General features: G+C 41.8%; 1 protein-coding gene and 1 long non-coding RNA gene across 3 annotated transcripts in view; both read left to right on the top strand.

The window, feature by feature from the left end:
* Nucleotides 1–20601, top strand: part of TP53BP2 (tumor protein p53 binding protein 2) — a 62122-nt gene that overhangs the window by 311 nt on the left and 41210 nt on the right. The window lies entirely within an intron of this gene.
* LOC309627861 lies at nt 21–12749 on the top strand. Its single transcript, XR_014243998.1, has 2 exons — nt 21–8815; nt 8918–12749. It is a non-coding gene; the product is annotated as an uncharacterized lncRNA (long non-coding RNA).

Raw genomic sequence — 20601 nt, 5'->3', positions numbered from 1 at the left:
GTAAGCGGGCTGGCGGGTAGGGGCCGGGGCCGGGGCCGGAAGTGTGCGGGGTCGCGGACGGGGGTCTGGTGCGCGCCTTCGTGCAGGTCCCGAGAGGAGCCCGGGGGCCTGAGTCCGCGTCGCGGGTGGTCTTTGCGTTGCAAACCTCGGGAGAACTGCTGCGGCTCCATCCTCCGGGCTCTCCGCCCCAAGCTCCTGCGTGCGGGAGTGGGGAGACCCTCACCGAGGGGAGGGGTTCCAGCAACTGCTCCAGAGTCGGTGAGGCAGCCAGTCGAACTTTTCTTTTTCTCTTTGGCTGGGTCCTGACTTTTTGCAGTTCTTGAAGGTCAAGAACAAGGGAGCCGGGAATCTTGTTATTTGCTTTGTCTTTAAACAAACAGCTTTAAGTTGGAGCGAAATATACCTACTGAAAAGAGAACCCTTGCTTTTTAGTTGAATTTCGATCTTGATAGCTGTGATGGCAGCCAAGCCACTCTATCTCTTTCTGGAAACTGGTTTTAATAAATGCAACCTCAAAGTTTTTGATCGCAGTAAACGCATTTGCCTGGTTCCTGCAGTTTCCCACAACTTGTTTAGCGAGACTTCTGAGAAGATTAGTGAGTTCTTTATAGGCTCTGTAGGCTTTTGACGTGGCCACCAGGACACAGGTGAACAGCAGGTTTGAGACATTTGAAATGCCCCTTTCCTTCAACGGTCGCAGAACCTGGAGGGTTGCAGTGGCTTATGCAGACTTCATTAGTGTGTTTCCTCGAGGAAGTTGTACTTACACCTCTCCCACTGAAGCGGGATCATCTTGCAGTCATCTGATGTTTTCTTATGGCTTCATTTGTTAAGACAAAGAAACAACTTTTCTTTTACTTTTATACAATCTGTGGAATGAGTGGCGACAAATTTTGTTTATATGCAGTCACAGACGCAGAATATAATATTCTGTCCCCAGGCCCCATAGGTTGTGTTGAAGGAGGGCATCCTAAACTTTCACGTACTGGTCACACTTAATTTATTGGATTTGATAATTGAGTTTAGATGGTTTGGGATAGTTTGTCCTGCCAGGATTCAGGGAATTTGAAAGTGTTAATAGCATTATGCATCCTATTTTAGTTTAATACCTGTTTATGAAGTTAGGTTTGTGATGTGAATTCCCAATATTAAAATACGGACATTGGATAAGGGTGAGGGATTTTGCTGTTAAAATTTTTTATTCCTTGGATTTACATTTCTTTGCCTTAAAATAACTTTTGCAAGTTGTCTGTGAATTCTTCTTAAAAATAGGAGCAAGACAACAAGTGTGAGTTGTTGCAATATGATTTCTTCCTTGAAGAAGGAAGGTATTCTTTGGGCTTTCTTAATGCTTATGAAAGTTTTCTTTCTCCCAACTACATACCAGATCATCACAATCTATAAAAATTTATGTAGCTCTTTAGACTATATTTGAAATTTAGCAGCATGGTTGTTCTGATTGCCTTTCCTAATGTCAGTAGACTCTTAATGAGACTCTGTGTGGTGTGATGGCATGCGCAGTATTTGCTCAGCTCCTACCTTTGGGACTGTAGCCTTTTTTCTTTTTTACTGATTTGTTCCTCAGTTTCACCGTCTGCAAAATGGGGATGATAGTAGCTCTTAGGGTGGTTGTGAGGATTAGAGTTACTGTCTATGAAGCAGTTAGTGTCTCATTGCCTCGCTTAGAATAGTTGCTAGATAAGAACTTCTCCTGAATTTGCAATATTGGTTAAACTGGAGATTCTTATACTTGCGACACATAAAAATATGAAACAAATTTTCATTTAGTAACCTCATGTTATATGTGTCTTTATCCTGTAATGTTTGGGGTACTTGAAAATAAGATTGTTTTCTTAAATATATTCTCCTCTTTAGCTTTTAATGTGGATTTTTATTCCACCAAGTGAGGTTTTGAATTTATTACTTTGAAAAATTCTAATTTATCAGGAAGAGCATTATGCTTAATATGGAAAAATGGATAGTCTCAGAAAGTAGATAGTTGCCTTGATATGCTTTCTTGTTGGGGTGAAATGTACGTAACATAAAAATGACCATTTTAACCGTTTTTAAGTGTATAATTCTGTGGCATTAAGAGTACATTTTTTTGATCTGCTTTTAAAGGCATGTTAAAAATAATTTGCTGTTGATATTTAGACTGCATTATATTAAAAATGTGCAAATAAATTGTGTTCATGTGTTTTCTCACCAAATGTTAGAGAATCAAGTGATTTTCTTCCATGTGGGACATGAAGTGATACTTGGACCCCAAACCAGAAGGGGATGATGCATTTTAGCAGGCTAACTAAAAATAAGTAGACAAGCGCTGAGGATCGCAATAGAGGAAATGATAGGGTACTGCAGAAAAGGGGGTAATAATTACACTCATTTTCAGATACCTGCCATAGTTAGTATGTCTGGTTCTGTGATATTTCCACAACTTGGTGAGGAGAAACTGATTATTCTTTCATACTTGACACCTTATTTTTTCTTCATTAAAGAAAGGGTCATTTGCAGTTTGACAGTATGGCTTTTTAGTGAGCCACTCTCACATTGTATTTACTTATCAAATAAAGGGAAATCATCATTAAAAGCAAAATTTCTCAGCCATTTAAAATTATATCAGATATCTTTTTTTCATTACTTTCATTTTGTGAAGTGTTGTATTCAGAGAAGAATGTTTTTATGAAGGAGCTTAGCTAACTCTATAAGCATTCACTGTTCTTTTTAGATATAGTTTTATAAAAATTTTTGTTTGTACTTGCTGCTGAAACGTAAATTAACAAAATGTACACACAGAACCACACACAGTATTCTGCAGTGCCACATGGAAGGCCAGAGGACTTGAATTTGCCTGTCTCTGTGGTTGATGTCATATATTTGGCGTTTATATCCAGCTGTGATGGAAATGAACTGCATCTGTGCTGTCCAGTATGGTAGCCACCAGCCACCTGCAGCCACTGCGCTTGAAATGGGACTAGTGGGACCAAGGAATTGAATTTTTAAAAAATATATATTTAATTTTAATTACATCGAAATAGTCACACGTGCCTGGTGGCCGCTGACTGTATTGACAGTGCAGTTTGACGAAGTGGCACAAAGGATAATTTTACATTTGAATCCCATATTGCAGCTTCACATTTACGTTAATAGTTTAAATGAAATAGTGATGGCCTGTTTATCCCTAATGACTTGGAGAATGGTTTTTCCGATTATTTAATTTAGTGTTCTGTTTAAACAAATTTTATCACGTAGCCCTAATACGGATAATATTTTCGAGAAAATAATAGCTTATTTTAAAGAGCTCAATTGAACCAATCATGATTTATTTTTAGGTTTATGGCTTCTTATCTTTTGGTGCTTCAGAGGTATCGTAATTATTTCTAGTTATCCCATGATGCTGTGAAATAATATCTGATTATTTGAGCTTCTAGTCTGGGGAGTCTGGGACCAAAAAAATGGGATATTGTAGTAGCTCCTTTAGAAGTTTGATACCTGGTCAGTCGGATTTATATATTTCTAAAGGCAACTAGGTGCAGCTTCGTTAGCTGTACAGCCCAAGAGCTTAACTTCTGCTGAAATACTTGTATTATTTTCATGTAGAATTGCTGGTTTTATTTGCACGTATTTTCCCAAACTGAAATTGTGTTTTGAAATTACGAACCTTTCAAGTTATAACATTGGAACATTGTATTATTATGATTGTACCATGTCCTGAAAGAATTTCTTTTTGTTGTTGAGTAGTAATGTAGTGAGTTAGTTTAGGTTTTATTCCAGAAGAAAGTTTAAGGTAGGTTCTCTATAGATTGTCATTCTCAAAGGCTGTTAAACAAATCATCTATTTTAAAAAATGTGCAAAGTATCTCACATTTCATGTGCTGTAGTGAAATTTGTTGCCTTGTGACTTCTGCTACACTAATTAAAAGCTGAAAAGCATTTAATAATTTCTGTATTTTTACCTGTTTCAGAGAAACCAGATTTAGACTTTATAAAGAAACGTAGCACAAACCTGCTTATATTTAAAAAATTAACTTAGAACTTCTTTATCTGGGAGGGACACGGAGGGTCCTTTATTCATACACTGCTTCTAGGAAGAACTGTTTTCTCTCCCTCTTCACGTCCCCTGCCCCCCAGCAGCAGACAGTAAAAACAAGAAAACAAAACCTCTCTTTTCTGGAGCTTTTAAGGAATACTGTAGACCTTTATCTCTTGGTAATCTACCATGGTGTGTGAGACTCCTTAAAAAGTCTTTCTAAAGCTAACTTAACACTGAGCCATTCTTGCAGCTCATGTGAGGTCCAGCCTCGCTCCAGCTCAAATAAGGTAACTGCGTACCAATACATGTTGGTATGATTTGCCATCATGTATTGTAAACCTCTCACCACCCTTCTCTACTAACAAGTATCACAAAGAATATGAAGAATGGGATATAAGAATTCAGGAATCCAGGGTGTTCTTTTCAGCTCATGCCATGTAATCAAGTCAAACATTATTTAAATACTTCTTTTTTTGACGGTGTGCTAGGTACTGAACAGAACATTTTCCTTAATCAGATGTCGTTGAGAAAAGCAAACATAGACGACAGACCATGTGAGAGGTATACTTACTCTGGAGTGGTAGGTGAGACAGTAAAATTTTTCATCTTGTTGGGGAGAGCCAAGAAGTCTTAGTCATTAGGAGATCCTTTAGGAGCACTGAGCGTTAAGGAGGGTTCTTAAAACGTTCTGCATACCGTCTTATCAAAAGAAAACTATCTTATCGAAGAAATGCAAATTCTCAACATAGTTAGGTCATGTGCAAGAAAAGTAGCTTCGCAGACTCAGCCACTGTGGCCATTTTTAGCTCTTTTCTACATAAAATTTATCCAAAAAACAAATGATTTATTTGGTTAATGGAACCAGATTTTCATTGAAAACGTTCATGGGGCCAGTAAATACTGAACTTTCCCTTTTGAAATGCACATTTCAGTGGTTTTTCTAGAAACAGATTTATAACTTAGTACTATTTATTTAAATTTGAAACATTTCTACCAGAAATCCCTAAGGCGCAAGTTTAGGAAAGTAATGGAAAACCATAAGGAGTAAACTATGGTAGAATACCAGTTTAAACTGCTAGTGGTAAAAATAAAAAATGGTCAAGGCAGTGTAATGGTCTTCCACAGTGGAATGAACAATTTCTTTGTAAACCAGCATGGTTGAAAGCCCTGTGCTCTCATTTCCCACCCAGGATGGAGAGGGAGCTTCTCCTGGAACCCCTCATGTGCCCAACACCTGCCTCGAGGTTAGGCTGCTCATCCCAGGTAATCTCCTTATGACCCTGTGAAGCGAGGCTACCCCCTTCTTATACAACAGATAAGGAATTTCAAGCTCAAAGGGTTTCGGTAATTTACTGCAGGTCACTTGGCAGAAATGAAATGAAAACGAGGTCTACCTGTGAAGAAATGTTCTAGAATGGTTTTATTTTTGTTTTGTTTTTTTTGGCTGAGCCGCATGGCATGTGGGATCTTAGTTTCCCCACCAGGGATTGAATCCATGCCCCCTGCAGTGGAAGCCCGGAGTCCTAACCACTGGACCACCAGGGAAGTCTCTCTAGAATGTTTTTATATACTGGGCAGGACAGTAGTCATGATGTTCTTTTGGCTAATGATAACTTCAAATATTGCTTTTCAGAGCATAACTATAATTATTTTTGACGTAGAAAAAGGAAAACAGAGGTATCCTCCCATATTTAAATCCAAACTGGATGAGAAGATTGGTAAATGTTTCTTATCAAGTTTCGACTGATGTGGAGCTGACCTCACCCTGTGCAGAGTAAACATCTCAGTGACTATTATTTTTTTCTATGTCTATTACTTCCATAGAGATCTTAGTTCTTCCACATCAGCAGGGAAAGAGAAGGGGTGTAATGATTACCCTTTTTTTTCCTCTTCTTTTTTTTTTAATGTTTACCTTTTGTATGAGGGGTGTTGGATAATCTTTCTTTCGACGGTATCTTTAAACAGGGTGTGAAGGTGATGAGGTAGGAAAGAAAGGGCAGAGTAGAGTAGGCGTGTTGGGAGCCGTGGAGGGCAAGGAAAGTGTGGCGTCTGCTGAGAGATTGCCATCGACATTGTGCAGTCATTTCCAGTGGCTTGAGAGGTACAGCAATGACTTGAAGGAATGCCCACTGCTGGTGGGATCTCCGGCCGGGGGCAGAGTGACAGCATCTCCCCTTGCTGCCCCAGGGTTGTCTGTATAGTGAGGAATAGTGATTCAGTTTAATCAGATGAATTTATCGGAAATAAACTAGGGACTGATGTCAAACGAAATCACATTAAATCATCGCTCTTCATTCTTCCTCATTAACCTGCTGATTGTTTTTGGATGGCCTTTTGGAGACAACATCTGTTCAACAGGTATTTAGTGAACATCCACTATATTCCAGCCACTGTTCTAAGTGCCATGGACACAGGAAAGAAGAAGAGAGTTTTCAGGGAGCTTACCTTTCAAGAAGTTTAGTGTGGGGCTTGGAGGGGGGTGGATATGGAAAGTAAAAAAAACAAAACATGAGAGTTATGTAGGATTTAAATAGCATCATGTGACTGGGATGGCTGCTTTAGATTGGATGGTCAGGGAAGTGACATTTCGACTGAGACCTGAATGACAAGACGGGGCTGGTCCTGTGAAGATTTGTGGGAGGGGCATATCAAGTAGGCAGAATTCCCAGGGGCTGGTGCAAAGGCCCGGAGGAAGCAATGGGGATGGTGAGGCTGGAGATTAGCGGGCTGGGGGCGAGTGGCAGGAGTGGAGGTGGAGAGGTGCAGCGTGTAGGCTTTCCTTGGCTGGGGCAGAGATTTTAGGTGCAGGGGAAGGGATGTGGCAGCCACTGGAAGAGTTTTAAGCAGTAAAAGTGACATAATCTGAGAGATTAGAAAAGATCCCTCTGTTGCTGTGTGAGAATGGATGATGGCGGTGCCAGAGCGAAAGAACTGGGAAAGGTGCGAGAGACTGATAACCCACGTCATAGGAAGACTACAGAAAACCACCTAAGATGGATAAAAGCGTTATCACACCGAGGGCCCAGCTGTTAGCGTGAAGTGGCTGTGGACTCAGTCCACGCAGTGTGTGACTTGCTCTAGGCGTTCAGAAGCTTCAGGGGTGAGAGAAGAAACAGTAACACCTGCCCGGGGTTGGGATTAAGACCAGGACAGGGATGGGGAGGGTGACGTGTCCACAAGCTCCTCCTGTGGGACGAAAGAGAAACCAGACTTTTTATATCATTAGAGAGCTCTGCAGAGCTTGAGAGAAAGCCTTCTTCTGTCCCCGTGGTTCTTTAAACGGAGCGGGGCACATCAGGTTTCTTACAGAAAGCCATAACCCTGCAAGTGTTTTACAACAACTGTGCCTTTGACCATGTGACCACGCCACCTTGGAAGCTTCTGATACTTTCACCTACAAGTTCCTTGACCTCCTTTTTTCTTTTTATTTAGCGCTGTGATAATCTTCATTTTATTGGCAGATACAAAGCAGCCAGCGACCTAGGAAATTCAAGTCAGAGGTGACTTGAATTCTAGAAAGGGTCTCCTCGTGCCAGTGTTTTTCTGTACCACGACAATATCTAGTTGCTAACTGATAGCTGGTTTGTGATGTGTAGGTCGTTTTTTGGTAATTTATTGATCTCCTGGAAAGGGGGGCTATTTTGGATAACACTTTTACTTTAAAGGTAGATAGGATCCTTTCTCTGGTAGGTTTTGCTTGCTGCTTTCAGTGGTCGGGAGACCTGGGCGTTATCCTGCTTTCCTTCCGTTCTTCTGTTTTCTCCCATAATGGTTTCATCACTGTCACGGACCCCTCCTCTCTAGCCCCTCGTGCTCCTCTTCTGCATTACCCCTCGCCTGCCTGGACTGGGGTGATCCTCTCCTTATTTATCTTCTTACCCTTACTGTTCTTCATGCCTTCATTCCATCTACACACTACTTCGTGGTGGTCTTTCTTACACTACTTCGTGGTGGTCTGTCTTTTTTTTTTTTAATTAATTAATTGATTTATTTTTGGCTGCGTTGGGTCTTCGTTGCTGCGCGTGGGCTTTCTCTAGTTGTGGCGAGTGGGGGCTACTCATCCTTGCGGGGCGCGGGCTTCTCTTTGCGGTGGCTTCTCTTGTTGCGTAGCACGGGCTCTAGGCGCATGGGTTGCAGTAGTTGTGGCATGCGGGCTCAGTAATTGTGGCTCGCGGGCTTCAGTAGTTGTGGCTCGTGGGCTCTAGAGCGCAGGCTCAGTAGTTATCGCGCACGGGCTTAGTTGCTCCGCAGCATGTGGGATCTTCCCGGACCAGGGCTCGAACCCGTGTCCCTTGCATTGGCAGGCGGCTTCTTAACCACTGCGCCACCAGGGAAGACCCCGTGGTGGTCTTTCTGAGACAGCAGTCTGTCTCTTTCCCCTCCAGAATTCTTGAAGACAGACTTGTATTACTTACAGACTATGATATAAGCTGCTTAGCTAGATACAGAGTTTCTTTATTGTCTAGCCCAGTGGATTTTGGCCTTTTTGTGTCAAGATAGACTTCCAGAATATTTTGCCTCTAGTGGGCAGTGGAAGTGATTGAAAGACTCAAAACACAGAACAAGTCAGCACTTCAAACCTAGCACCCACCGTGGAGGGGGAGTAAATAGTGTGTTTGCTTTGTGCTGAATGGAAGAGCGGCTACCTCCTCACTGCTCAGCCGGCCTTCCTTCGGGATCGAGGGGCAGTTCTGGAAGATCTGCTCACCACCTCCCATGTGCTCCCAGGGACCCTGCGTTAGGACTGTTTGTGGGGCCTGATCCGTTTTCCTTTCGCTCCTGGTAAGTTGCACCTTCTTGTACATTGCCATCCACCACCTGCTCTGCACCATCTGACTTTGCCATAATTTTCTGTGTGTGTAAAACAAGTTTTGTACGTTGTAGGTTTCTACGGCGCAGCTGCGGCTCACGGGTTGAAAAGTGACCTGTCTCTTCTCTTTGTCCTCACGTCTTCCTGTTTCAGCAGTTCCAGGATTGCAGTGATGACAGCATGCTAGGTTTCCTCACGCCTTTACATGTGATGTTTTTCTGCCTGGATGGCCCTCTTCCTGCTTGTCTTACTCATCCTGCAGTTTTCGGTTCAGTAGTACTCCTTGAAAGGAGTGTTTTTTTTCCCTGTTCTCACTGCACGTCATCTGAACCTCCACCAGGAAGTTCTCCCGTTGTCACGTGTTTGCTGTGCCCCTGTGTTGCTCTGTGTGCTGCTTGAGTGTGTGGCCGGTCCTCTCGTCTCTGTGTTTCTAACACGGAGCACAGTGTGTGATACACTGTGCGGTTTTAATAAATGTTGTTTGGGTGACGAATGTTCTTATTTTTGATTTTCTTTGGCGAGGGTAGTTCTTGCCTATATAAATTTGTGTCCATAGTTGGGTTTTAAGCTTTCCCAGAGAATTTCACAGAGGTGAAATCTTTGAAAATGGAGGACCACTTCCATAGCAAAGTGCGAGGTAGAAAGGAAAGAAGTAGAAGCAGTGGGTTGGTTGTACTCATGGCATCATGGATGGATCTTAAAAATACACTGCTTACAGGGAACTCTACTCAATGCTCTGTAATGACCTATATGGGAAAAGAATCTGAAAAAGAGTTGGATATAGGGCTTCCCTGGTGGCGCAGTGGTTGAGAATCCCCCTGCCAATGCAGGGGACACAGGTTCGATCCCTGGTCCGGGAAGATCCCACATGCCGCGGAGCAGCTAAGCCCATGCACCACAACTACTGAGCCTGTGCTCTAGAGCCCGTGAGCCACAGCTACTGAGCCGCGTGCTGCAACTACTGAGCCCGCGCGCCTAGAGCCCGTGCTCCGCAATGAGAAGCCACCGCAATGAGAAGCCCACGCACCGCAGCAAAGAGTAGCCCCCACTCGCCGCAACTAGAGAAAGCCCATGCACAGCAGCGAAGACCCAGCACAGCCAAAAATAAATAAATAAAATAAATAAATTAAAAAAAAAAGTGGATATATGTATATGTATAATTGATTTTCTTTGCGGTACAGCAGAAACTAACACAATGTTGCAAATCAACTATACTCCAATAAAAACTATAAAAAAAATTCGGTGCTTAGTGAATAAAAGCAGAAGATAGAATGAGGTCTGTAACAGTATCTTTATGTAAAACAAGACACATGCCTACAAGACAGCAGTACTCAGTTTAGAAGAAAGCATACTAACCAACGTTAAGCTTACAGAATGGTTGAGATGGTGAGATGGAGAATGAACTAGTTGAATATATTTTTTTAGTTCTTTTACTTTGTTGTTTGTCTATGACAGACATTTAAAGCAGAGTAGCCTAAAGCTTTGGTGGAATTTGAAATCTATCTAAATCAGGCTTCAGGCATAGTTGAAAAGGAGAGAAAAGATTTCTGAGGTTATCCCACAGTTAGCAGAATGCTTTGTTTTCTTGAGACACTGGCTCTGAGAAAGCTCACTTTGAAGTTATACCACGTGTTCGCATATAAACGCTTCTTACGCCTGATGACGTGAACATACTCTCTTCAAGTCTGTCTCCTGTTCACGTTCCCATCTTCTGGGGAACTTTGAGTCTTCGAACCACAGTATTGGTTCAGTTGAACAAACACGTATTACTGATTTGCTATGTGTAGTATTTTGCGGGGGGAGGAGAAAATCTGGGAGGAGGAAGCATGTAAGGACCAAAACCTCTGTCCCAAAGGAATTTTTAGATCAGTAAGACAAATGAGACAGGGATCCAAACAACTATGGTGTGAGTGGTTGTGTGAGAAGCAAAGAGAAAGTTTACTTCCGGCTGGAGGTGTATATGTGTGGGAGGGACAGGGTTGGAGGCAGTTTTATGGCTTTGAATTATTCAAGAAGGATAGGGGTGACTTTGACACTAAGGAACAGGGTGGAGGAAACGTGAGCTATGCTAGGGAGAGAGGTGAGGAAAAGAGTGGGTTTTCTAGATTTCTCACTTGGTGATTTGAGGCCCTAACGGTGGGGCAGATAATTTAAAATGTGTTTTGGGTCTTAGTATTTCTTTTTTTGTTGTTGTTTTTTAATAAATTTATTTATTTATTTTTGGCTGTGTTGGGTCCTTGTTGCTGTGTGCGGGCTTCCTCTAGTTGTGACGAGCGGGGGCTACTCTTCATTATGGTGCGCGGGCTTCTCATTGCTGTGACTTCTCTTGTTGCGGAGCACGGGCTCTAGGCGCGCGGGCTTCAGTAGTTGTGGCGCATGGGCTCAGTAGTTGCGGCTCATGGGCTCTAGAGTGCAGGCTCAGTAGTTGTGGCGCATGGGCTTAGTTGCTCCGCGGCACGTGGGATCTTCCTGGACCAGGGCTCAAACCCGTGTCCCCTGCATTGGCAGGTGGATTCTTAACCACTGCGCCACCAGGGAAGCCCCTGGGTCTTAGTATTTCTTGAAATCGACCAGAAATTCCTTGAAATTCAAAATCTGCAAAGATAAATACCATTGTATATGAATCTGATTTTTTAAATTGAAGTATAATTGATGTTCCGTATTATGTAAGTTACAGGTATAAAATCTGTGATGTTTTGACATTGTCACTGGGTTAACCATTAGCATTATAATAGTTAATATACACTGTACAGATTAAGGTGCACTGCTGTTATCTGTTGGTGAAACAACTAGTGCTTTACTTTATTTACAGCACGTTACCCAGAAACTTAGCTTCGTGTTACGTCCCTGCTTATAACCCCCTAATGCAGTGGTTCTCAAACTTCAGTGGGATTGCTGAGCCCCACCCCAAGGTTTTCTGAGTCAGGAGGTCTAGGCAGGGGCCTGAGACTTTCTGTTTCTGACAAGTTCCTAGGTGATGCTGATACTGTTGGTCTGGGGACCACACTTTGAGAACTACTCTAGCGACTTTTCCCTCATTCTTCAGCCTGCATCCCTATTCTTGACCTACAAGGCCCTGCATCAGCTGTTTACCTCTCTGCCCTCGTTCACACGTGCCTGTATTCCTGATATACTGGCCTTCTTTGTGGTCGTGCAACAGGCCAAGCCCGTCCCCCATCTCAGGGCCGTTGCATGGAATGTCGTCCCGGATGTTTCGAGTGGCCGGCTCCTTCAGCCTCAGTTCAGCTGCCCCTCCCCAGACGCCTCCCCCAACCATGACTGGACGCTTCCTCTCATCATCTGCATCACTTTCTGTCACATCACCTTATACAGCATGCTCATTTGTCTATCATCAGTCTCTTCTTCCCGCCCCAAAGAGTGCAGGCTTTCCCATCACTGTGTTCCCAGTGTGACATTGGTTCTCAGTAAATCCTAATGGATGAGTGGATGAAAGATGTTGAAGTCAACAAGGAGTTGGGATTGAGAGGAAGCAGAACCAGGAACTTCTTTAGAGTGACTGACGTTGATGGGATAAGACTCCTCTTAGTCTCAGGGGAGGTGACCGTTCTGTTTACGTAGATGAAGTGGTTATGTAATCAGATACCTAAGACCAGCTATTTTTCAGTATGTAATGAATTTTTCCCACAATTAAAGTAACCACTTCATATTTGCTGTGTCATTTTCCCCAGAATGGTAATTATCTCAGAAAATGATTGTGTACGCTAGGTGACACTGAATGAATGGTTAGGATATTCCACATGTGATGAACTTTTTTAACAGTACTGTTCAAATTGGTAGACGAATGTGTCATTGATTTCTAGATTCTACTCACTTGCTCTTGTGACCAAAGAAATAGCTTATGATGTAAAAAAAAAAAATCCATTGAATATGATTTTATAATTTTTTGTTTAAATAACTCAGATGTCTCATAGAAACTGATGGACTGATATTTAAAATATTCCATGCTAAAAAGGCAGTACATGTGGTGTATGAGTGGTACACTTAGTGTAGAAGTAGGTTTAAATATCATTGATCTTTAATACAACATTAGTAGATGTAACTCATGGTAATTGATGAAGATTTAATAAAGCAGGTTAATGGCCTCGAGAGTAAACTCTAGGCAGGAGAGACGGCTCAGAAGTCATAATAGGCCTCTGTAAGCAGTGATCATCTGATAACTGTGATAAGGTTGGACTGATCATCAGGGAGGCTGGAGAGTATCTCTTTGAGGGAAAGGACTCAAAGGTGTAGTGTCCCCGCTGCTCCTGAGGGAGGCTCCACAGAGACCTCTGTTGGGTTGCCCACTGAGATGCGGGGAGAGGGGGAAGGGCCGACCAGGCTGGGATAACTGGGGTAACGGGACAGCACACTTCCTACAGAAGGCCGGCAGCCCAGCCCGCCGCTAGGACGGCACACTACCTACGGAAGGATGGCAGCCCAGCCCGCCGCTAGGATGGCACACTTCCTGCAGAAGGATGGCAGCCCAGCCCGCCGCTAGGACGGCACACTACCTACGGAAGGATGGCAGCCCAGCCCGCCGCTAGGACGGCACACTTCCTACAGAAGGCCGGCAGCCCAGCCCACCGCTAGGACGGCACACTTCCTGCAGAAGGATGGCAGCCCAGCCCGCCGCTAGGACGGCACACTACCTACGGAAGGATGGCAGCCCAGCCCGCCGCTAGGACGGAGTGTGACCAAGTTGGGGAGCCAAATGAGCCACCCAGTGTTTTCGGTGCACGGTCCCTGCCAGCAGAGTGACCACGGGAGCAGACAGCCGGGACTCCAAGGAGCAGGACGCTGAAAATCCCGGAAGATCGGAACTACCTGCATCTCATTTCTAACCCCTTCCAGGGTTGTAAGCCATAGTTGGGCTGAATGGCTCTGTGCGTTTGAGAGACTGAAAGAAGCTTTGGTTGTTGTTGCTGTGTCTTAATCAAATCCCCTTTCTATATGTATGAGTGTTGAGAGAGGTGTTTTTCTTGACCAGTTACAGGAAGCCTAGTAGCAGCATCCTCTTCTGGAAGGAAGTCTGGGGGCTTCCTTCATTCATTGCATTCTTTCTCCACAGAGGAATTATTAAATACAAAACCCATCTTGACTTTAACCTCACTACTAGCATTATTACCTGGCTGTCCCTATGGTGAGTTTCCTGTGAGTTGTAAGATTGGGGAGGATTTATGTCACTCTTTTTACAGATTGTTCATTTTTTTCTAAAGGGCAATTTTTTCTCCTCTTACATTCTTTTTTTTTTTTTTCCCTCTTAGGTAATCCTAAGCAATTTGAGTTTTTGTAAATCAAAGCTCTGAAGGTATTATTGCAAAGCTTAATTTCCTTTCTCTGACAGGGAACGTCTTAAACTCTTAATTCTTTTTTTCTTTCTGTGGAACTTCACATGGTTTTTTCAATAAAAGGAATAAACTTTGGCCTCTGACACAAGTAAATTTCTTGTAAATGCACGGGCCAGTTTTTTTTTTTTTTAATTTCCTCTTGGAAAAGTCTTCCAAATTTTAATCTGAAATAATTCCTCTTTAAAATGAGTCATTCTTGTGTTAATAGCATAACATTATAGTTACAGTGAATACATGTCCTGTAAAAATGGAACTCTTAAAAAGAAATCTTTGATCTATTCTTTTTAAATGAAAATTGTCTGTGATTTTGGATGTTTGGAAAGGCAAGCCTTCCTTCAGACATGACTTGGGTGTGAATTACTGTGCACAGCGTGTGGGGAGGTGTGGCCTGGCCCAGCTTAACATAGTGTTTGATCTTTCCCTGAATCTTCTTTCTCTTCAGATTGATCACTTTAAGAATCGAACCACATTTACTGTTTATACTGAAATATTTTCACATTCTTTTATCACAGTTTGTATTGTGTTACGTGTACCTTTAAATTGTAAATTATTGTAAAAATATATTAACATTGAGATTTAAACAAATTTAAAGTGACATCTATACCCGATCTCCTAATACCACGGATTTCACTTATGTATTCCATACCAGTCAGTTCCTATGTCCATATGTTTTAGACTTTTTTTTTTTTTTTTAAATTTATTTTTGGCTGTGTTTGGTCTTTGTTGCTGTGCGCGGGCCTTCTCTAGTTGTGGCGAGTGGGGGCTACTCTTCGTTGCAGTGCGCGGGCTTCTCATTGCGGTGGCTTCTCTTGTTGCGGAGCACAGGCTGTAGGCGCGCGGGCTTCAGTAGTTGTGGCTCGCGGGCTTTACAGCGCAGGCTCAGTAGTTGTGGCGCACGGGCATAGTTGCTTCGCCGCATGTGGGATCTTCCCGGACCAGGGCTTGAACCCGTGTCCCCTGCATTGGCAGGCGGATTCTTAACCACTGCGCCACCAGGGAAGTCCCCAGATGTTTTAAATGGTTACAATCTACAACTTAATATTACTGTTTTATAACTTTATCTTACCATTTTTCTGACACTATGCTTACAGTAGTTGGTAGCTGGGTCTTAGTCCTTCCAGCAGTTGTATTTTAACTTACTTTTCCATGCTTAACTTACTGGATATTTAGTTTTCTATCTTGCTGTTTATTGATCTAGCACTGTAGTGAAAATCTTCAGGCATTTAGAGTTTTCATTCATTTTATTTATTTCTCTAGGGATAATTCATGAGGTATACATAAATTTATGGTTTTTGATACATGATTCATTTTACTTTCCAAACGCGATTTTTAACAATTTTTAGTACCATCATTATGTCTTTGAATGAATCACTTTCCCACAACCTCATCCCTGTTAGATGTTATCTTTTAATAGAAGACTAATTTAATAGTTGTAAGTGACACCTTGTTGTTTTAATTTAATTTATCCTCCCACCCCCAAGTTTTACCATTTGTATTGCCCTGTGTGATCTGTCTGTTTTAGCCTCTGCTCTTAAGTATACTCTAGATTTGACTCTTGTTGTTTATTGGGTAATCTATTCTCTTTGTGGCTCATACTATAAAAAAAATGAAGTTCTTGATTTACAAGTTGGAAAGAAGTTAACAGTTTATGTCTGTATGTCACTGAGAAGGGCTGACCAGCTTTTAAGGGAAGAAAAGCCATCTCCTCTGTTCCATCCAAGCTAGACGTCATGAGCATTTTCAGATGCCCCAGCAATTTATTGTCCTCATAGCCGCAGGTACAGCTGTAAAGGCTCATGTGTTGTTTTGATCTGATTATTGCTGCACTCTTTATGATGAAATTAATTTACGTCACAAGTTCCCAGGAACACAGTTGTGAGTCAGTGAGAATAACCGGGTTTCTCACGGCAGCCTCCCAGGGGATTTAACTCTAGGGAACTCCATTTTCCTTGCTTCCATATGGGAAAGAAGCTAAGGAAGTCATCTCTATTTTCTTGAGAATATGGTGTTTTAAAAAATCTAAAGTGTCAGGAAAAGATGGCATTTTGGAAGTAAGGTTACTATAGATTATTGTTTTTCTGTTATTTCTTTATGCTTTCCATTAATTTATGCCTCTAGGAAAAGATGGCATTTTGGAAGTAAGGTTACTATAGATTATTGTTTTTCTGTTATTTCTTTATGCTTTCCATTAATTTATGCCTCTTTTTTGAAATCTCAGTCTACCTCAGATCACATTCATCTTTCTCCTTTCTGAATTTCCGTTTTACCTACAGCCTCACTCATGTAATTCGGTACTAAATTGTTCTCTAATCTTTTCATGAGTAAATTTTATTTCTTTTAAGAGATTTTTATATTTCTCACATAGTAAGTATGTAGTAGGCATTTTTAATTGTGATATAATTCACATACCATAAAATTCACCCTACAGAGTATATAATTCAGTAGGGTTTTTTTTTAAAGTATATTCACAAGGTTATCACCACTAATTCCAGAACATTTTCATCACCCCAGAGAGAAACTCCATCCTCCAGAGTCACTCCCTATTCCGCCTCCCCACAGCCGCTGCTAAACATTAATCTAGTTTTTGTCCCTATGGATTTGAATATTCTGGATGTTTCTTTTTGTGTCTGGCTTCTGTCACTTAGCATAATGTTCTCAAAGTTCATCTATGTGTAGTATGCATCAATACTTCATTCCTTTTATGGCTGAATAATATTCCATTCTAATGGGCATTTAAGATATATTTCTTGATTGTTTATTTTTAGTCCCCGGCTAAAGTTAAGGCAGTATGGTAACCCTAGAAAGGCATTGTCAGACAGATATTTGCCTTACATATCTCATAGCAAGGACCCAGGGAATAAAAATGGTACTTTATGTTTATCTTACTAATTTCATTATTGATTCCTTACAAAATCAATTTTATTATCCAAGTGATGTTTAATCATTCTAGAAAACTTAAGCATAGATAAGCTCCCCCAAATTTATTTCATAATCTTATCACCAAGGCATAACTACTGTTAATTTGGTGAATTTAATTCCAGGCTTTTTTTTTTTTTTTTTTTTGCCATGTATTACATGTATGTATGCACATACTATATTTTTCCATTTGTATAGTAAGATATGGTGAATACTGTTTTCTAATAAAACAATACATAACTGACACATTTTTGAAAGTTTTGCTCTTTGTGCTTTTTCCTTCTAAAATGTTTTGGTATCAGATGCTGAAAACTTCTAAGATTTAGCAGTTTTATTTTTTATCATTAAAGATCATGAATTCTTGGCCACAATTGTTTTCAGAAGGACTTAGTTGATAGAATAGGCTAAAATTTCTTTCTTTAGTAAGTTTTCAACATGCTGATAAAACTGCTTCATCAAAATGAAATAAAAACAGCTTCATCTTGATTTTGTTTTATTTTTTAGGTAATTAAATTACATTTTGAAGAATTCTTTTATCTTTTGTAGCACAGTACACTTATGAAACAAAGATGAAAGGAAAGTAGCAATATAAAGAGCATGTGTGCCTACTTTTTCTCAGGTTAACATGATAGGTTAGTTTAACCAGCCCTCTGTTTTGACCCTCTTTTCTTTTTTCTTTACATTCTTCTTTTATTTTTTTTTAATATTCTTTTCCATTATGGCTTATCATAGGGTACTGAATATAGTTCCCTGTGCTGTACATTAGGACCTTGTTGTTTATCCATTCTCAGTGTAATCGTTTGCATCTACTAACCCCAAACTCCCAGTCCATCCCTCCCCCCACCCCGCCACTTGACAACCATATCTTTTTTCTTTTTTGCTCCTTTTCCAAGTAAAGAAGAAGAGAATTGATACTTATTGAGAAAATGCCTGTTTCACTTCCTCTATAAAATTTGAAATAGTTACAAATTATCAGTAAAGCCCATAATTGTGGGCAGATTATAATTAAAAGATTTAAAATTATAAGTGATATATAAATGCAAGTGATATTTAACCTTTAAAACTTGGGGACATACTTAAAGTCTATAAATTTAAAGATGGGTGAAATGAGTTTTAAAGGTTAATTTCAAATGGTGTGATGCCTTTTTGTTCTAATCAGAATTTTCTAGGGGGAGGTGTAGCAATTATAGGTATTATGGCCATCAGGAGCAGCTGGACCCGGTGGGTGGTCCCTCTCCCCCACCCCTTCTCTGGTGTGGATGGGAAGACACTTGCTCTCAGCTGCACATGAACTGTCATACTGTCATGGCTCAAAGCCACCTCTTCCAGCTCTATCGTTGTCACCGTGCTGTGGTGTCCAGTTAAGAAATCTTCAAAATAAAGATAAACTATCTTTGTAACTTAAAAAGTAAAATAATCACTACAACAAAGAAAATAAGTGAGAATGGGACTGTGCTGCTTTGGCCAAGCCTAGCATGAAGTGTTTGTGGGTTCTCTGGACGCAGATCACCGCTGGGCAGTCTAGAGAGCAGGCAGTGGCTAGAGATACAGATTCAGCATCATCAACATCATTTCCTCTCTTGACTGGATCATTCCATCCGTTAAAGCGTCCTGTAAAAACTCCATGTTGAAATAAAGAAGAAACAAAGCACCCCTTTTACTGTGTCTTCTTCCATCTGCGGCTCCATTTTTTCCGTCTTTCTGTTCTGAGTCTCTGCACCCTTCCCTCAGGCTCTCAGCCTGTCTCAACCAGGCCTTCAACCTCATTCCTCAGACAGCGCTGGTCAAGGCGCCCAGCAGCCTCCATCTTGCCGCGCTGGGGACCAGTCCTCAGCCCTCATTTCTGAGATCTCTGCGCTTCATCTGAAACACTGTCTTCACTTGGTCTCTGGTACTCCACACTCCTTTGGGTTTCTTTCTGTTTTTTTATGGATGGATCTTTCCCAGTCCTTTGCTGGATCCTTGTTCTCTGTGGGACTTCTGGACGAGACCCCTGACTTGTGGGCCCTTCCCCAGCCTGTTCCTCCTTCCTCAGCTCAGTAAGTCACACTACTCTTAACTCCGTTGCTTAGACACCAGATCCACGTTCACTCTTAATTTCTCTCTACGCTCACATCCCATATTCTGTCCATTAAGCAAGTCTTGCTGGCTCTGCTTCAAAATATAACCCCAATCCAGCCATTTTTCACTACCTTTGCTGTTACCTGCAGTCTGTGCTACCATTATATCTCATTTTATGTGCTACATTTCCTCTTAATTGGTCTTCCATGCCTGTCCCCCTGTAGTCTATTCATATAGTAGCCAGAGTGATTTTTTAAAAAATGACATAAAAATGACTTCAATACCCTGTTCAGAATCCTCCAATGACTTCTTTTTTTTTTTAAAATTGAGATAGGATTTACGTACCACCATTCTGAAGTATCCAATTCAGTGGTTTTTGGTGTGTTTACAAGATGGTACAACCATCACCACTAATTCCAGAGCATTCTCATCCCCCCAAAAAGAAGCCCTGTACCTCTGAGCAGGCACTCCCCCAGCCCTGGCAACCACTAATCTGCTTTTTGTCTCTAATGATTTGCCTCCAATGGTCTCTTAGGTTAAAATCCAAATTCCTTGCTCTGGCCTTTGAACAGTGGCTCTTGAGCTTGTGGTTTCCAGAGCAGCAGTGTCGGCAGCTCGTTAGAAATGCAGCGTCTCAGTCCCCATCCTAGACCTACTGAATCAGAAACTCTGAAGGTGGGACCTAGCCATCCATAGTTAAAGACCCTCTGTCCGCACGCACCACATCTTGAGGACCAGTGGCCTCTAAGGTCTGGCATCATCTGACCTCTTTGAATTGATCTCTTATAATCCTTTCCTCTTGCTCTCTCTACAGTGACCTTCCTCTTCCACAAATGTGACAAACTTGATTCCTCCTCAGGGCCTATACATTTGCTCTTCCCTCTGCTTGGGATATTCTTTTCCTATATCTTGTGTTCTCATTCTGTTTAGATTGTGGCTCAAGGGCCCTCTCTAACCACATAGAGGTTGAAGTAATTGAGTTTGAGCATGGAGAGGAGGACCAGCTTTTGCTGGCCTGTCTCTACCCTGCTTTATGCCTCAGGAGGTTGACTTCTATAAACCACATGAATGGCCTCCCTTGCCGTCCGACTTCTAGTTGGGTTTGTCCAGTGGGGAGTGGTAGGATGGATGATATAAGAAGGAGGGAGCCAGGTTGGGGTATTTATTCCTCTGGGCTGGCTGTGTCCTCCCCACACAGCGTGCTCTCTCTCTCTTGAATTTTGTGCTGTAGTAACTATTTAGTAAGGATGATTTCTACATTAGAACTTAAACCACAAAATAGATGGCGTATAGGGAATTCCCTGGTGGTCCAGTGGTTAGGGCTCAGTGCTCTCACTGCCGAGGCCCCGTGTTTGATCCCTGGTTGGGGAACTAAAATCCCACAAGCTGGGCGGTGTGGCAAAAAGAAAAAAACAAAAATAGATGGCCTATGT

The sequence above is a fragment of the Balaenoptera borealis genome (genome assembly GCF_965194805.1).
Source record: "Balaenoptera borealis genome assembly, chromosome: 1".
NCBI lineage: Eukaryota > Metazoa > Chordata > Mammalia > Artiodactyla > Balaenopteridae > Balaenoptera > Balaenoptera borealis.
This window is presented reverse-complemented; position numbering and strand designations above follow the sequence as displayed.